At 44.0% G+C, this 6,903-nt stretch overlaps 1 pseudogene; it reads right to left on the bottom strand.

The window, feature by feature from the left end:
• Window positions 1–202: 202 nt before the first annotated feature.
• On the bottom strand, window positions 203–2,499 carry LOC125363068 (annotated as a pseudogene).
• Window positions 2,500–6,903: the final 4,404 nt, after the last annotated feature.

The raw sequence follows: 6,903 nt of genomic DNA, 5'->3' as shown, positions 1-6,903 counted from the left end.
GTGGCCATCTTTTTCTCCTTCTTGCTTCCTGTAGCATATCTTTATCATCTCATTTCTGCTCTCTCAGGCTCTGCCTCTCCCCTCTGTATCATTCAATCTCCACCTGCTTAAAGAAAGTATTGGTGTAGACAACTTGGATGTTCATATTTCTGGTTCCATTTTCAGGGTGAGAGGATAGAAAACTTTTACTTTCTTCTTTTAATTTTTTTTCCTCGCCACAGACACATTTTATTTTGTCTTAACCAATAAATACACCTGAGTTATTTTTCCAACCCCTATCTCCTGATAAAAAGGGCTTTAAAACAGCAATTTCCCCTTATCTTTAGTGGTATTCTAGTCGCACTCAGCCATGTCTAGCTTAAAAACCATGATCTCTCAGCTCTGCTGGCAGCGCTGGTGGCTCAGGCACTCGCGGTTAGTTTTGTTAGGCACAGAACGGCGCCTGGGGGCCACGTAGGCTCCCGTTTTCATGATGAGGAAGCAACAGAGACTTTCGACCCACCTAGAAGCTATGTTTTGATGGATTTGCCTTCTGAGGCATCAAACGTGTCTTCTAAAGACTTCTCGCCACACTAGAGGAACTCCCGCGGATTGTGCCCCGGGTAGGAGGAGACATTGCAGCCTATCCAGTTGTCATGAACAGCATACCGGATGCCAAAGCCACCAGGCACCATGGGGGCAATGCCGCCGAGGTTCACTGCCGGGCTGCTCAGAGTGCTGGTGGACAGGATGTTGTGGTTTATGTGCCCATATGCAGGGTCCACGTAGAGCTCAGGCAGGGCCATCCCTTTGGCTGCTGCCAGGTTCCGCAGGGCGAACAAATGTCGATCAAAGCCCTGGCCCATGGCCGCTTCTTTAGTCAGCTGCCTGTGGTACTTGGAGCCCTCCACCACCATCTGCTGAAGCTCGCCAGCCTTGTGCTTGGAGGGCTTTCTGACGAAGGCCTCGGAGCCCTTTTTCGTGAAGAGGGAGGCCGGGCGGATGGTCTCAGTGCGGCCATGCTTGAAGGCCGCAGTGCTGCAGGGCTCGTAGGTGGCCACCGTCTTCCCGTTCTGCCTCAGGAAGGCCATCTGGAAGGCCAGCTGGGCCACCGTGTCAGGGCTCAGCTTCTGCTTCTTTAGGAACTCCTTGCCACCTCTGTTAAACTGGATGCAGTCGACGGTTAGGGTTTTCATGGTAGCATCAAACTTTCCCTCAGCCGCCGCGATGCCAGCCTTTAAGGCATCCTTCAGCTTGAAGCTGAGTTTCTGCACGGCGGCGGCAGAGTTGGCGGTGGCTGGCTGGCTCTGGGGAGTGATGGCGGGGTCTGAGTGCTGTCTTTAAACACGTCGTTGAAAAACCTGAGCACCACAAGCCCATCGCCCCACGCGTGCTCAAAGTGGACGGCGGCAGTGCCATCCTGGACCACGTGAGGTTAAAGGATTTATCATACCAGCGGTTTGTGCCATCGCCGTGCAGCATCGTGTGGGACAAATGGATCAGGTCCTTAATGGGGAAATCATCCAGACAGAGGCAGAACACAGCGGAGTCCACCTTCCTCAGCGTCTCCTCATTCCCGCTCTGCATCAGCTTCTGCCTGAGCTCTGCCCACACATCTCGGTTCTCACTGGTCAGGCACGCCAGAGGAAACTCAGGCACGGGGCTGCTGTCTGACAGGATGTACTTCAGATGTGCCCGGATTTCTGAGGGGCTCACTATGTTTCCATCCCGATCCAGAACGTCGAAGACATAGAAATGTCCTTTCCTTAGGACCAGGAGGTGTCTGGCCTTGTCCTCGCGAAAGAGTTCATCCCGGCCCGGCTTGGTAACACGCGTTGAGTTGAGAAGCCGGAAATATTGGGACATAGCCAGTGAGTATGCATTGACCAAGTAAGCCCCGTACCAGCACAGAGAAGAAGGCACGAAGCGTATGAGTCCCTTAAACGTGTTCGTGTCGCTCTTGGCCGGGTTCAGGTGGAACACCTCAGGCTCCAGAAGGCCAGCCCGGAGTGTCTTCAGAAACCGGATGGCAGAAACAGTCATGTTGGTTGCCTTGACTAGCTGGTCATTATACTCAGATTTGGGGTCAGGATTGAATGACACAAATGGATTAAAGTTCAGGACAATGGAGTCTCAAGCCGTTAAATACATAATCAAACCACGGACCTGAACTGGCTATCATCCAAAAGAGGCCTCTGTGCACTGAGCTATCTCCTAATGGTGTCTTCAAGTTTGGGGATAGGAAGCCTGGGCAGGCTGTCCTGGTAGTGCATGGTGGGGACGATGCTGTGCTGCAAGTACGGGCTGGGCCAGGAGCCGGTGCTGAGGGTCCGACAAGGGGCAACCGGAGGTCCCCGGGGCCAGGCGCGCAGCAGCAGGCGGGGCATCATGGTCCCGGGTGTGGCTGCAGCGGCGAGAAGAACAGCACGGCGGCCGAGGGAGTTTAAGGTCCAAGTAAAAGGCCATGGCTCTCTGGGCCCAGGTCACCGCGAGGCGATTCCAAGTCCAGTTGTCTCCGCCCTCAGGACCACTTCCGCCCGCGGCAGGAGAGGCCCCGCCCACCAGAGTCTTCTTTTAATTTTTAAAAATTATCTTTAAGCAGTTGCACAAGGGGACTTCAGTTCAACATGGTATAATGCATAGGTATAATGCATCTTGATCAATGTCACCCCTCCCATTATTCTCCTCCATGTCTTCCGATCCCATGCATTCCCTAAAGTTTGCCTTCTCCCTTGGTTCTGCCTGCTTTTGAATGTGAGAGTTAAACAACTCCTAATTCCAAGTCATTAGAGAAAAATACTCCATTGCTTGTATATCCTTTCATCTTCTGGAACCTGATCTGTTTTTCCATGTTACTTTTGCTCTTACACAGTAACGTGGTAAAGTCACTCCTTTCTCCGCTTGGCTTTGGAGAAATGAACACCTTTGTGAATGTGCCAGATGCGAAACACTGCACAGGGATATAATGGCCTGCTGTGTAGAAATCGCTGCCAGACTTTTTAAAGTCTTATTTTGGAGTTGGAGTCTGAATAAAATAAGGAATAGAAAACTCTAAATGAACTTTGCTTCCAGTCCATCTTCTTCATGTACAGTAATTGTGGCATTTCACTCTCTGTTAATGGGCAATGTGCCCTACTTGGATGGGTGGAGGTATGGTGCTTAAAAGCCAAAAGGACACTGTTTTAAAAGATGATCTTTACAAAAAGAAAGAAATCTCATTGTGTGTTCTTTTTTAAATGGCAATTTTGACTTTTGAAAAAGACCCACATTTTCTTCTGAACTGGAAAGAAGTCAGTGAAATTATGGGCCAATTTTTATATTTAATCTTCATTTGTTCTCATAGTCAGACTTCATCCCCAACTCTGCTTGCCTCCCATGACTCTAGCAGAATGACTGCCTTCCAAAATTCCCAAATCTCCTTTTCCAAATTTCAGCAGTAAAGATACAGATTAGTGTTTTTATATTTTGTGGTGCATACCTTAACCTTTTAAAAAAAAAGTTATAATCACAAATAAGTTGTATAATTCCAGATCTCATTTCTCCTCTAATAAAAAACTTAAATGGGTAAAGGTAGATGATTTTATTTCCAAATAAATCACCTTTTCTTGGCCCTTGGGCTAGAAGGGCCCTTTCCCATCCTCATGTGGAATGACCACTGAAAAGTTAATGAGTTCAGGGCTGAATTTGTGAGCAAGTTATCCCATTTCAATGAAATAAATGTTCCATCATCCTTTGTAATGGTGAGTTTGGTGTTTAAACTTGGGGGACACACTTAAAAAAAAGCCACTAACTGGAATTTTTGGAGGGCAATTGAGGTGATGAAGTGATTGAAACCTATGTTTCACTGGAACAAAGAAGGGAGTGTAGAATTTGTCTTTTAATATAGAACACAAGACTGAGATATAATTGTCATAAGAAGAATCTTTTATTATTATGCTTAGTGTATTAGATTCATTTTCTTTGTTTGTTTTAATCATATAACAACCTGAGTTGGATGTTATTATTTCCATGTAACAAGTAAGAAACCTGAGGCTCAGAGAAGTTAAGAATTGGGCCCACAATAAGACAGTTAATAAAGGCAAGAGCCAAATGTAGGTTCCTCTGAAGAAACAATGCCCTTAAAGATAGAACATTGTGCCTCAAAAGGAAAAGTTGGTGAGCAAAGGCTGCATGGGAGAAAAAGCAAGTCCTTTATTTTATGCATGGCTATATCTTTCTACCTTCCCACTAAATAGGTGAGAAACTGCATTGCCTCTTATTTCCATACATTAGCAAGGTGAATACGTCCCACTTGTCTCAATTTACAGAGCAAATGCCGTGGCATGGCTTCAATAAAAATTTTCTACCTTGTGTTCCAATCTGTTGCCTATGTGACAAGGACAAAATTGTCAGAGCAGTTCCTAATTAAATAGTTCTGAGCTTCATTAAGAAGATGTAGTTGGATCCAAGACTCACCAGGCAATTGTTGACATCACAGTTGACACTAATTGGTCCCTTGGCTGGCAGCCTTGCACAGCATTGGAACTGGCCACTGAGGAGATGGGAGAGGGGTCCGTGCTTGCTGAAACCATTTTTTCAGGCAGTTTCAGAGCCTATCACTATTGATCAGAAAGGGAATTCCCATAGGCATAAACTAGGGACCATAGACAGGACTGTTATTTTGGCTTTCTCTCCTTCAGAGACTCAGTAGACCCAGGCTTTTTAATTTTATTATTGTGGTTGACATGCTACCAGTGCATGCATACATGTACATGCAAGTACACATACATGCAGGTGCATTTGCAAGTGTGCATTTAGACACCACAGAGGTATGAGACATAGCACAGAGTGGTAGCATCTCTGTGCTAAAAGCAGGACCAACCTATTTACTTAATCTTTCTCCTTTGGGGGACACAATGAATATTCATGACACCAAGTCACCTTAGGAGGCTTCCTGTATGAAATGAAAAGACTTTCTTGCCCCTCTTCCTTAATAGCCAGAGCAGGTGAAAAGATGTGAACACCCATTTATTCAGTTCCATTTTCATGCCAGAAATTCCATGTTGTATTCTTACCACTCTGTGGGACCATTCCTGACTAACCCTTTGTCTCACGTTCAGGATCACACAGACCACTTTGAGACTAGAAAGTAGCAATGTAAGTAATAGGTCTTCAAAATTGCTTATGTAATTTATTAAATATCAGGATTTGTGTTTATCACTGATTTTCTTTATATTTTATTTCCTGAGCCTCTAGCATGAAAAAAAATCAATAATTTAATTTTATCAGGGCTATTTTTTTGTTTTACCATTTTCTTGATCTTGTAGGTGATTAAGTTGAGGCTTAGAGTACAGGATCTTATGCAAGGTCTTTTGTTAAGAAGCTGATGATGTTGTCATTGCATTCAATATACATGATGTAAAAACTGAAGTCTGTAACTTGTAGGTAGGGACAGGAGGGGGAAAATAGGGTAAAGTGAAGGAAGGTGACATTGCCCAAGAACCAGTATACTCATCAACTTATGGAATTGTAACCTCTTTGTAAAACTCTTTCCTAATAGCAAGCAAGAAAAAAGAAGCTGATTAATGGCATTCCTCAATTCCTCCCCCTCCTCCTCCTCCTCCTCCTCCTCCTCCTCCTCCTCCTCCTCCTCCTCCTCCTCCTCCTCCTCCTCCTCCTCCTCCTCCTCTTCCTCCTCCTCCTCCTTCTATCTGGTATCAAGGATTAAACTCAGGATTAAACCTTTATCTCTTGCTTAGATTTTTTGCTCAAGGCACTTTACCACTTGATCCATACCTCTACTTCTGGCATTTAGCTGGTTAATTGGAAATAAGAGTCTCAGGGATTTGTCTACCTAGACTGAATTTGAACCAAGGTCCTCATATCTCAGTCTCCTGATAAGCTAGGATTCCAGGTGTGCCACCAGTGTTCAACTCTAAATTCTTTCGATACTAATTTTAATATTTTGCTACAAAGTGACTTTTTCTATAATGCTTTCTTCTCTTTCCTGCTTGTTTTACTGTAGAGTTCACCATGGTAGCCTGTATACATTTTTAATATTCTGTCTTGCCAAGAAATAATTTTGCTCAAGTTTCTAATGCGCTTGGCATGTTCAATAGATAACATATACCCTATGAAACCACAAGGTATTCCTAAAGCGATGGAGTGGGGAATAACCTTATCTAAACCATCTGACTTCAGCAAAGATATTCCAGAAATTTGTATTTTTACCACTTCCATTGAAAAAAGAACTAAGATATTTTGTCTTATAAAGGTTTGGTCTGGGCCAGACATGTCACGTGAAATGGGAGGCACATGGCAGAGTATAGAAAAAAAATGTGACAGTTCCTTCACAGATTAGTTTTGACTACTTGTTTATCGGTGACCCAGTTACTAAGTAGTGCATTCTTTAATGTGTGTATTTATTTTTAAATCAGCCTGTACATTTTTTCACTCATGTCTCTCTCCCAACCCAATGGAATTCTATCAAAAGAGAGGACGTATTTTTCTTGGTAGAACTTCAAAAAATACTTTAAAAATCTAGAATCATAAGCATTGGATTAAAAAGACTATTGTATGTAGATCTTTCTTCTATGGACTTAATAAGTTGATGTGTTTCTGAGGAGGATGTTGTTATTCTCCTTAAATATAGTATGGATTGATTGAATTCTGCAATGTAGTATACTCTGGCTTCCTAAATCTGTTCCAAGTTGTTTAACCCTCTCCTTTTTCATGGCAAGCTTGTGTTGCCTTTTAGATACTGGGACCTGACATTGTCATGGTTCCAATGGGTTGAGCTGGAACCTTTCATTTTCTTCCTAGTGTAATGTTCTCCCAGGGGTCCACTTTAGGTCACACTTTCTCTGCTTTGAACTTGCCTATATAAATAAAAGATTACAAAGTAGGTGAGATCGCTCTGTCTTCTGACTCTGAGGAGATACAAAT

The sequence above is a fragment of the Perognathus longimembris genome, chromosome 14 (genome assembly GCF_023159225.1).
Source record: "Perognathus longimembris pacificus isolate PPM17 chromosome 14, ASM2315922v1, whole genome shotgun sequence".
NCBI lineage: Eukaryota > Metazoa > Chordata > Mammalia > Rodentia > Heteromyidae > Perognathus > Perognathus longimembris.
The sequence above is the reverse complement of the archived record's forward strand: the minus strand, read 5'-3'. Positions and strand labels throughout refer to the sequence as shown.